Source organism: Carcharodon carcharias, chromosome 15, assembly GCF_017639515.1.
Source record: "Carcharodon carcharias isolate sCarCar2 chromosome 15, sCarCar2.pri, whole genome shotgun sequence".
Classification (NCBI taxonomy): Eukaryota; Metazoa; Chordata; class Chondrichthyes; order Lamniformes; family Lamnidae; genus Carcharodon; species Carcharodon carcharias.
Window position 1 is genome coordinate 126,035,021 of NC_054481.1, and position 11,453 is coordinate 126,046,473.

At 42.2% G+C, this 11,453-nt stretch overlaps 1 protein-coding gene across 1 annotated transcript in view; it reads left to right on the forward strand.

The window, feature by feature from the left end:
• Nucleotides 1–2,334: 2,334 nt before the first annotated feature.
• Nucleotides 2,335–11,453, forward strand: part of h6pd (hexose-6-phosphate dehydrogenase (glucose 1-dehydrogenase)) — a 93,668-nt gene continuing 84,549 nt past the window's right edge. Inside the window, exon 1 of the mRNA XM_041206356.1 lies at nucleotides 2,335–2,372. The gene's annotated coding sequence lies outside the window, so the exon portion shown is untranslated. The remainder of the gene's footprint in view (nucleotides 2,373–11,453) is intronic.

The window sequence follows — 11,453 nt, forward strand, 5'->3', positions numbered from 1 at the left end:
TTGTATCTGAAACTGTGTTTATCCAGGGGATTCTGCTAGAAGCAAAGAGGGTATCCATCAGACCTGAATCCCCAATTTAACCCCACCTCAAATGTCCAGTGGAACACACACGACACAAACCTCAAGCAGAAAGTACCAACTTTCGGTTTTTTAACACTCAGTAATTGTAACTAAAGCAAAGAGCTTTGGTTACAATTAAGTTAAGAACTCAAGTTCAGAGAAGGGAGGGAAAAAAACTTTCTCTGACATTAAGTGAATTAAGAGGGCTGCAATGCTGTAAAGTTATACATGGAATATAACTGGAGGATTTGTTGAGACACTGCATGCAGCAGAATATAGCAGCTGGATAATGCCGAATCGACTCCATAGGCAAGAGCAAATCCAACCCAAAATATTACAAGGAATGGCGATTAAAAATGAGTTTTTTTTCAAAAGAAAAGAACTGGTTTCCAATATTCCATAGATATCTGCATACATGCAATATGATGTGTAAAGGACCGGCTTTAAGACAGTGGAATCATTTGAAGGTCATTTATGATAAAGCACTTTAAAATTTCTTACAGAATAACGGTACTTACACATTGCCCCTGGGTTACCTTCACCTTGCGGGAAAATCAAGCTGAATTTTATCAAGTGTGTGCAGGAGCCACCAGCTCAGGCAGCAGTGTCCTGCTAACTTTTCCCTTCCACAAACACTGCGAACAGGTCCACTGCCTGCAATGACTGGAGCTGTACAATATCAACCAGCCTCTCTTAAAGGGGAGGGCCGGCAGAGGGAGCCGGAGTCTTTCTGCTGTCTTTTTTTTTTGCTTTTGGCCGAATAAAATAAAACGAGCTGCAACAATCGCCACTGGAGGGCAGATTTGCCCTGTTCAGCTTTGCAGTTTTTAAAAAAAAATAGCTAAAAGGGGCAATAATGCTGCACCCCTCTGATTTACAGTAGGAAGGGACTGCAGCAAGGTAGCATTTAGCCACAGTGTGACCATTTCCCCAAGAGCAGCTGGAGCCAGGCATGAGAAAAGAGGAAACTTTACCTTTAACAAAGTTCCCTCAGGTTATGTGCTGTAAACCACCCAACACCGATGTTTAGTAGTGACCGGAGACCAGGAAGAGTATTAGAATGCAAATTCGTAACAATCATTTAAAAAAAAACTGCACTAATAAGGGGATGATCGTCTACGCAGCAGATATATATATATATATATATATAAAACCGACCTACTTTCGCCTTTTGGGAAACGCACGCAAGTTGAAATGGATGGAGCAGAATAGGGAACTTTGCAGTGTTGTGGGTTGGTTCCAGTTTGCTGCTGGTGGAGCAGCGAAGTCCCAATTGCTGCTTTGCGGACACCTCAAGGAGAAACATTTCGCAGTACGACAATCGACAGCACCAACTCCTCCTCAATTACATCCCTCTTGCAGTAAAAGACAATACACTTCTTTCTTAAAAAAAAAGTTACATTACAAAGTACAATGTATTCTACAGACAATGCACACATTGTCTCTGATTATAATACCCCGCAAGCACCAGAAACGACTTGAAAGATTAATGTCAACGTGACGCTGAATTACATTTGCAATGTTATTTTTTTTTTGGCCCAATTATATGTCTCAACAAAATGTTAAATGCAACATTTTATTTTGAGGAGAAAAAAAAACATTAAATTCTGAACATAGTTAATTACTGGTTATGATGACCTGCCTGGATTGTACTGAATTCTGAGTGTATTCACTCTCTATAAGAACCTGCACACCAAACACCCACCCCAAAAAAGTTACCTTTCTGCACACCAACACCACTCCCCCTCCCCCAAAAAAAAAGTTACCTTTCTGCTTGAAGGAGCCCTGGACACTTGCTCCCGGCTCCGGATGCTCCTGATGTGTTGAGTGGTTACAGTCTGAATATTGAAACAAGCCGAAACGTGTTCACATCATTTTATTTACAAAATCGAATGGGTCCTGATGCCGGCCGCTGAACGATACTTGTAGCCACCATTCAACAACAAAAAAAGGAACATTAAAGCCTCAGAAAGCACATTTCCCTGGACGGTGAGGGGGAGCTGCGCAGGGTTTTTTTTGTCTTATGCGTGCACGAAGAAGCATCAATTGCGGAGCTGTGCAGTTAAAACATTCTCTCTTCTTAATATTGTTCGATGATGTCGCGGCTTTTACAGCCTCCAAAGGAGTCAGATGGTCTATTTTTTTTTTGGCCGCGAGATCTAGGGGCAAGTTGGGGCATGTCATGAAGTTGAGCTATGGGTGTCAAGAGGGAGGGAGTTGAACAGAGGGAGTTGAACAAGCTCTTCGTGTGCAGTTGCACTCTTTGGCCAGATATACATGGAGGGAAGGAGTCCTCTTTCCTCTTAAAGCAAGTGAGTCATCTTTCCCCTTTCTGCAGTGATTGATGCCCATAAATGTACTTTACTCAGAAGGCACTGTATACCTTTCTGAAATTGTCACTGGACAAGGTTTGTTTGTTCTTCCGGGGGTGGGAGAGGTGCCAAGTGTATTGCAAGTGTCAGACTGAAGCAGTGTGATTTTGGACCCTGCGTGTGGCTATTGAGCAAATTGCCTAAGCAGACTCCTAAACTGGACACCAGTTTCACCTGTTGGTTGTGAACAGGTGGGAAAGTTACTACCTCGAGCCTAGTTTCAAGAGGGGTGTAACTTTTTCCCCAGTTCCGTACAGTCATGTATGCACTGTATAGTGGACTGTTCACAGAATCATACAGCACAGAAGGAGGCCATTTGACCCTTCGGATCTGTGCCAACTCTTTGAAGTTGCTGTCCAAATAGTTGCACTTGGCCCACTCTTTCCGCTTAGCCCTGGAAATTTCTCATCTTTCACGTATTACTTGGCAGCCAAAATAAAATGATTGAATCTCTGTTTTGAACTCTCTGGGTGGGTTAGTAGGTAAAATGGAATCAAACAGAATGGGAGGTTTAATTCCCAGTCAGTGCTTCACATGGGCAGTAGTCAAGGCAATATAATCAGCCAGAGTGACCCCGGGGTTAGAATGTCAGCCTCTGACCCCTAGTGGGAGATGTAGAGTTGGTTAAGAAGGAGCTGAGCTTGGCTGGGATGCCCTGCTAATACTCACGAGTGGCTCACATAATGGGCACTTTTGTGCTGGGTGGCATGTGCTCTGTAACCTGTTGGCACCAGACTTGTGAAGAAAGGAGTAGGGAATCTCTTTAGAAAGCTCCTTCCAGTCTCCCAACGTTTTGTGCCTGTGTTGCTTATTTGAAATCCCTGATAGTCTATTTGAAGCATGCCATTTTAAAGAGATGATCTATTTGCTGACTACACTGAAGTCAGGTCTTAAACTTGGCAAATCGTGGTAATTCAATCCATCTCAACAAATGTCATTGCATCATTGGCATGTGATCCGTGGAGTGTCATCTAATCATTGCTTTCTGACTCACCTTGCCTTCTTTTTCCCTCATTACACACTTGGTGATGTCGTGCACTGTTTAATTTTTAAGTAAATTTTTTTAAATGGTGTGCAAAGCTATTCTCTTTGCCTTACCTCTTTCAATACTGCAATGACCTGCTATCTTAGTTAAGTGACTATCCAATGGTTTGGTTAAAAAGGTCTTGCAAAAGGCCGTTCTTTTAGTTTGTAAAGAGAAGCTTGTGCACAATTGCGTTAGCTAATGGCCCACCCCAGTCATCCAGTAAATGCCTTGAATTCAAAACTAAATGTACAAATAGTGATGCAGGATCTCCAGTGTGGTCGATACAGCAGACATAAGTGAACAATGGCTTTCTGAGTGATTTTATGTGGGCTGTTTGGGACTGTGAAAACTTCAGCAACAATGCGCTTTTAACTGCTTACCTGCTACACTTGTTTGAAGAAACCTCCTTTACTAGGCTTCTAGTTTTAGCATGTGGCAAAGCAAGAATTTGGAGAATTAAAGTGTTTTATACATATCTATTTCCAATTAAAATGCTTTTCTTTCTTACATTTCATCGTGACCTTTGACCAGCGGGTTGTTGTATAGCCTGAAACCAGACTTCTTCCAACATTGCTGTTGAGTTTTGCAGAAACAAATAAAAAAAGCACTTACTTTTATATAGCATCTTTCACAACCACCGGATGTCTGAAAGTACTTTAGAGCCAATGAAGTACTTCTGAAGTGTAGTCACTGTAGCAGCAGCCAGGTGGTAACAGAGTAAAGTGCCTGGCCTTTGCTCAATTGTTCACCAAGGGTTAAATATGGAGAATGTTCTATTTATTCATCTTTGAGAAATAGTTTCCTTTTTTAAATTAATTCATGGGATCGGGGCATTGCTGGCAAGGCCAGCATTTGTTGCTCACCCTGAAATTGCCATTCAACTGAATGGCTTGCTAGGCCATTTCAAAGGGCAAGTTAAGAGTCAAACCACATTGCCTGGGTGTGGCGTCACATGTAGGTCAGACCAAGGAAGGACAGCAGATTTCCTTAGTGAACCAGATGGGGTTTTTACAACATTCCGCAATGGTTTCATGGCCACCATTACTGAGGTAAGCTTTTAATTCCAGATGTATTAATTGAATTTAAATCCCACCTGCTGCCCTGGGTAGGATTTGAACCCATATCCCCAGAGCACTGGCCTGGGATGCAAGGTGGAAAGGAACGCCAACCCATTTTGCCACCACTCTCCATGAAAGGTATGGTAGTATAGTGGTTTTATTACTAGAGGAGTAATCCAGATCCTGACCTAATAATCCAGTAGACATGAATTCAAATCCCACCATGGCAGCTGGGGAACTTAAATTCAAATAGTCGTTTGGTAGTCCAGAATTTGATTATTGCTGAAAAAAGACATTTTGTCGAAACTTTTGTCTTGCACTCATCAGGACAATCGTAAGAATACCAATGTCAGAGGAAGCAACAACTTACACTGTATGGGAGAAGAATGCTGATTGGTTGGCATGTGGACTCTGATTGGTAGATGCGTTGCCATGGAGCCTGCACTAGTTAACGGTGACTGAAAGCTAACTGCCAAGCATTGTTTGAAATTTAAACCAGGCAGCTTGACTCTGATTGGTCAAGGCATTGTCGTGAGGAATGAGTCAGTGAATGGCTATCACTTATTTTCTTTGGCTGAATAAAAAAACTATCAGTAATGGTGATCATGCAAACTACCAAACTGGTGCAAAAAGCCATCACTTATGTCCTTTAAAGAAAGAAACTGATCACCCTTAACTTATCTGGCCAAAAATGATTCTAGACCTACAGAAAGAGGATTCATTCTTAACTGTTGTCTGAAATAGTTTAACAAGATACTTAGTTAAATTCTCAAGTGGCAGCTCACCACCACCTTCCCAAGGTCAGTTAGAGATGAGCAATAGTGGCACCCACATCCTATGAATGATTTTATAAAAGGAAACTATTTCTAAAAGATGCCTCATGGGCGTAGACCTTGATTGATTGTGAATTGCAGTTTGGATGAAGTTGCAAAAGGGTGAAATACACAGTTATGGCCATGTTTACACTGATTGCCTTGTTGACCTCCAACCACAAAATACTGCAGCTGCTGGAAATTTAAAATAAAATGCGAGAATACTGGAAATGACACCCGGCTGTATCTCACCACCATCTCTCTTGATCCCTGCACTGCCTTCAGTTCCAAAGGCTGTAAGTCCTGGAATTCCCTTCCTAAATCTCTTCGCCTCGCTACCTCTCTTTACTTGTTTAAGAAACTCCTTAAAACCTACCTCTTTGAGCAGGATAAAAGCAAAATACTGCGGATGCTGGAAATTGAAACAAAAACAAAAATAGCTGGAAAAACTCAGCAGATCTGACAGCATCTGCGAACAGGAATACAGTTAATGTTTCAAGTCTATATGACTCCATCAGAACTAAGAAACATAGAAATGAGGTGGAATATAAGCTGGTTGAGTGGGGTGGGACAGGTAGAGCTGGATAGAGGGCCAGTGATAGGTGGAGGCAAAGAAGAGATTGCCAAAGATGTCATAGACAAAAGGACAAAGGTTGTGTTGACGGTGGTGATATTAGCTGAGGAACGTGCTATTGATGACATTAAGGATAGAAAGCAGGACGAGCAAGGTACAGATAGCTCTAGTGGGGATGGGGTGGGGGGCAGGGATCGAAATAGGCTGAAAGGTAGAGATAAAACGATGGATGGAAATACATTTAAAAATAATGGAAATAGGTGGGAAAAGAAATATATATGTATAAAAACATATATAAAAAATTATAAATTATTGGAAAAAGGGGGATCGGAAAGGTGGTGGGGATGGAGGAGACAGTTCATGATCTGAAGCTGTTGAACTCAATATTAAGTCTGGAAAGCTGTAAAGTGCCTAGTAGGAAGATGAGGTGCTGTTCCTCCAGTTTGCGTTGAGCTTCACTGGAACATTGCAGCAGGCCAAGGACGGACATGTGGGCATGGGAGCAGGGTGGTGTGTTGAAATGGCAAGCGACAGGGAGGTCTGGGTCATGCTTGCGGACAGACTGAAGGTGTTCTGCAAAGCGGTCACCCAGTCTGCGTTTGGTCTCTCCAATGTAGAGGAGATCACATTGGGGGCAGCGATTTGACTGCAGGATTTTGGTTACCTGCTTTGATATCTCTTTATGTGGCTTGGCATCAAATTTTGTTTCCTGATGCTCATGTGAAGCACCTTAGGATGTTTTATTAAGTTAAAGATACCAAATAAGTACAAGCTGCTGTTGTTGAAATGTTCAGCTTCTGTGGAAAGAGGAAGGTAAGGTTAGTGTTTCCGGTTGTGGATTATACGTCAGTTCCAAAGGATCATTAAACTGGAAACATAAAGCCTGATCTACCTCTCCCCATAGATGTTGCCTGACTGACTGAACATTCCCAGTATTTTCCAATTTTATTCCAGTCAATCCTACTTTTAAAAACCCAGCCTCTTTTGGTATTACACTAAGTACTGAATGAAGCCTGTGACCAAAACCCAGTGGTTAACAGGGAAACGTTAGCAACGTGGGAAATAACATCACTGCTCTGGATCGAGACTGTTTCTTCCCTGTGCACACACGTGAGACTTCCACTTCATGAATATTATGGACTTGAGGCAATGTTATTCCGCTCTAGCTGTACTTTTGAGGTCATTATATTTGTAACATGATTTGTCGTCGATTATAAGAAGTTTATATGAAATATTTGTGGTCAGTATTGCAACATAACGGTAAGAAATGTTTTAAGCAACGCAAAGCATATTTAGAAACGTTTCAATGCCTGGCCCTTGTTACAATCCATGCCTTCTGCTAGACATTCAGGTTTTTAAAATGCTAAACTCTATCATCAAAGCTAGTAGGGTTGATAATAGAAAGTGGCTCACTTCTCTTATTTACTTTAAGTTCTGTCTTTGGTGCATGGTGATCTGATCTCAGCCAGAATAGCAATAGGAATAGGGCATAGCGTTCAGGGGCTATTAAGAGGAAAATCAGTCAATGCTCCTGCTCCGGTTCACTTTTCCATGATCTCTTCAGGTTTGGGAGTCTCAGGATTGGGTTCCACTGTGATCTCTTCAATGGTCAGATCACAGAACATTATAGCAGGCAACGAGGTCATTCGGTCCATCTTACTAGTGCTGTCTCTTTGAATGAGCAATCCAATTAGTCCCACTCTCTTGCTCTTTCCCCATAGCCCTGCAATTTTCTTCCCTTCAAGTATCTAATTCCCTTTTGAAAGTTATTATTGAATCTGCTTCCATCGCTCTTTCAGGCAGTGCATTCGAGATCTCAGACTATAACAAGATAGAATTCGTCCTTAGTTTGGAACGTGAAGTAGTCCAATCGGAATTAGGCTCCTGAATCTAAACAAAGGAAACTACGATGATATGAGGCATGAATTGGCTAAGATGGATTGGGGAACTTAATTAAAAGTTGGATAGGCAATGGCTAATATTTAAAGAACGAATGTATGCATTGCAATAGTTAATATTCCTTTCTGGTGCAAAAACTCAACAAGAAGAGTGGTCCAACTGTAGCTAACAAAAGTAATTAAGGATAGTATTAGATCCAAAGAGGAGTCATATAAAGCTGCTAGAAAAAGTAGCAAGCCTGAGGATTCGGATCAGTTTAGATCAGCAAAGAAGGACAAAGGGATTGATGAAGAGGGGAAAAATAGAGTATGAGAGTAAACTTGCAAGGACCAGAAAAGTGGACTGTAAAAGCTTCTATAAGTATGTAAAAAGAACAAGATTGGTGAAGACAAATTTAGGTCCCTCACAGTCTGAAACAGGAGAATTTATAATAGAGAACAAGGAAATGGCAGAGCAATTAAATAACTATTGTAGTTCTGTCTTCACAGGGGAAGACACAAATAACTTCCCAGAAATGCTAGGGAATCGAGGGTCTAGTGAGAAGGAAGAATTGAAGGAAATTACTATTCCCAAAAAAACAGTGATGGAGAAATTAATGGGACTGAAAGCCGATAAATCCCCAGGGCCGGATAATCTACATCCCAAGATAACAAAGGAGGTGGCCATGGAAATAGTCGATGCGTTGGTTATCATCTTCAAAAATTCTGTAGACACTGGAACAGTCCTGGCGGGTTGGAGGATGGTAAATGTAACCCAAATATTTAAAAAGGGATGGAGGGAGGAAACAGAGAATTATAGACCAGTTAGCCTAACCTCAGTGGCAGGAAAAATGCTAGAGTCTATTATAAAGAATGTGATAACAGAACACTTAGAAAATATCAAGGAAAATCATGTTTTCCTGACTGGGGTTTTTTTGAGGATGTAACTAGCAGAATAGATAAGGGAGAACCAGAGGATGTGGTGTATTTGGATTTTCAGAAAGCTTTTGATAAAGTCCCACATAAGAGTTTGTGTGCAAAGTTAAAGCACATGGGATTGGGGGTAATATATTGGCATGGATTGAGAATTGGTTAGCAGACAGGAAACAGAGAGTAGGAATAAATAGGTCTTTTTTAGAGTGGCAGGCGGTGACTAATTGGTACCGCAGGGATCAGTGCTTGGGCCCCAGCTATTCACAATATATATCAATGATTTAGAAAAGGAAACCAAGTGTAATATTTCCAAGTTTGCTGATGACATGAAACTTGGCAGGAATGTGAGTGATGAGGAGGATATTAAGAGGCTTCAAGGCAATTTAGACAAGTTGAGTGAGTGGGCAAACATATGGCAGATGCAGTATAACATGGATAAGTGTGAAGTTATCCACTTTGGTAGGAAAAACAGAACGACAGAGTATTATTTAAATGGTGATAGATTGGGAAATGTTGATGTACAAAGGGACCTGGGTGTCCTTGTACACCAGTCACTGAAAGCAAGCATGCAGATGCAGCAAGCAGTTAAGAAGGCAAATGGTATGTTGGCCTTCGTTGCAAGAGGACTTGAGTAAAGGAGCAAGGGTGTCTCACTGCAGTTGTACAGGGCCTTGGTGAGACCACACCTGGAGTAGTGTGTGCAGTTTTGGTCTCCTTACCTAAGAAAGGATATACTTGCCATAGGCAGAGTGCGGCAAAGGTTCTCAGACTGATTCCTGGGATGGCAGGATTGTGGTATGAGGAGAGATTGGGCCGACTAGGTCTGTATTCACTGGAGTTTAGAAGAATGAGAGCGGATCTCATTGAAACATATAAAATTCTGACAGGGCTGGACAGACTGGATGCAGGGATGATGTTTCCCCTGGCTGGGGGATCTAGTACAAGGGGTCACAGTCTCAGGATATGGGGTAGACCATTTAGGACTGAGATGAAGGGTAACATCTTCACTCCAAGGATGTTGAACCCGTGGAATTCTCTACCTCAGAAGGCTGTGGAGGCCAATTCACTGAATATATTTAAGAAGGAAATAAATACATTTCTAGACTCTAAAGGTGTCAAGGGGTATGGGGAGAGAGCGGGAGTGTGGCATTGAGATAGAGGATCAGCCTTGATCATACTGAATGGCGGAGCAGGCTCGAAGGGCTGAATGACCTATTCCTGCTCCTATTTTCTATGTTTCAACAATTGGCTGTATAAAAAAATTCTCTCCATCACACCTCTGGCTCTTTTGCTGATTACAATTTTTTGTGTTGTTGGTTACCAATCCTTCTGCTAAAGGAACCAGTTCATCCTTATCAAAATCCTTCATGATTTCAAATGCCTCTTAAATCTCCCCTTAACCTTCTCTCTGTTGCAAAGACAGCAGCCCCCGCTTTCCCTAATCTCTCCACTTAACTCCTTGATCTCTGGTACTATTCTAGCAATCCTCTTGCACAGCTTCTCCAAAGATCTTAGCAGCCTTCCTAAATTGTGGGGGGCAGAGCTGGAGGTAATACCCCAGCTGAGACTTAACCAGTGATTGAGAAAGTCTTACCTTCCTACCTTTTGCAGCCCATGTAAAAGCTGGGATTGCAAATGAAGAATGTGCAGTTGCATGAGTCACCATAAGACCTCAAGCTGAGGAACAATACCCCAGCAATTAGCCAATTGGGAAAGATGGGGAGAAAATTGGGGAAGGGGAAACTATTAAATGCTTCAACCTCGACATTTCTGAAATCGTTATGTCCTGTCACCTATAACTATTCTCTATGCACATTACAGTATCTGTTGTGTTCCTTTTTTGACTGCATTCATAATTGCTTCTGTGTCTGTGGGTGACTCTGTAATAGTACTCTCCTGCTTGGACCACTGAGTGATGCTTTTCAGTTTTTTTATAATTCATTCATGGGATGTGGGCATTGCTGGCTAGGCCAGCACTTATTGCCCATCCCTAATTGCCCTAGAGAAGGTGGTGATGAGCTGCCTTCTTGAACCGCTGCAGTCCATGTTCTATAGGTACAAACACAGTGCTGTTAGGGAAGAAGTTCCATGATTTTGACTCAGCGACAGTGAAGGAACGGTGATATGTTTCTAATCAGGATGGTGAGTGGCTTGGAGCCGAACTTCCAGGTGGTGGTGTTCCCCCATCTATCTGCTAGCCTTGTCCTTCTAGGTGGTAGTGGTGAATTTCTGCAGCACATCGTGTAGATGGTACACACTGCTGCTACTGTGTGTTGGTGGTGGAAGGAGTGAATGTTTTGTGGATGGTGTGCCAATCAAGCAGCTGTCTTGTCCTGGATGGTGTCAAGCTTCTTGAGTGTTGTGGGAGCTGCACTCATCCAGGTAAATAGAGAATATTTCATCGCACTCCTGACTTGTGCCTTGTAGATGGTGGACAGGCTTTGGGGAGTCAGGAGATGAGTTACTCGCTGCAGGATTCCTAGCCTTTGACCTGCTCTTGTAGCCGCAGTATTTATATGGATAGTCCTGTTCAGTTTCTGGTCAATGATAACTTCCAGGATGTTGACGGGGGAAGATTCAGTGATGGTAATGCCATTGAATGTCAAGGGAAAATGGTTAGATTCTCTCTAGTTGGCGATGGCCGCTTGTGTGGCATAACTGTTACTTGCAACTTATCAGGGCAAGCTGCATTTTATCCAGGTCTTGCTGCATTTGGACATGGGCTGCTTCAGTATCTGAG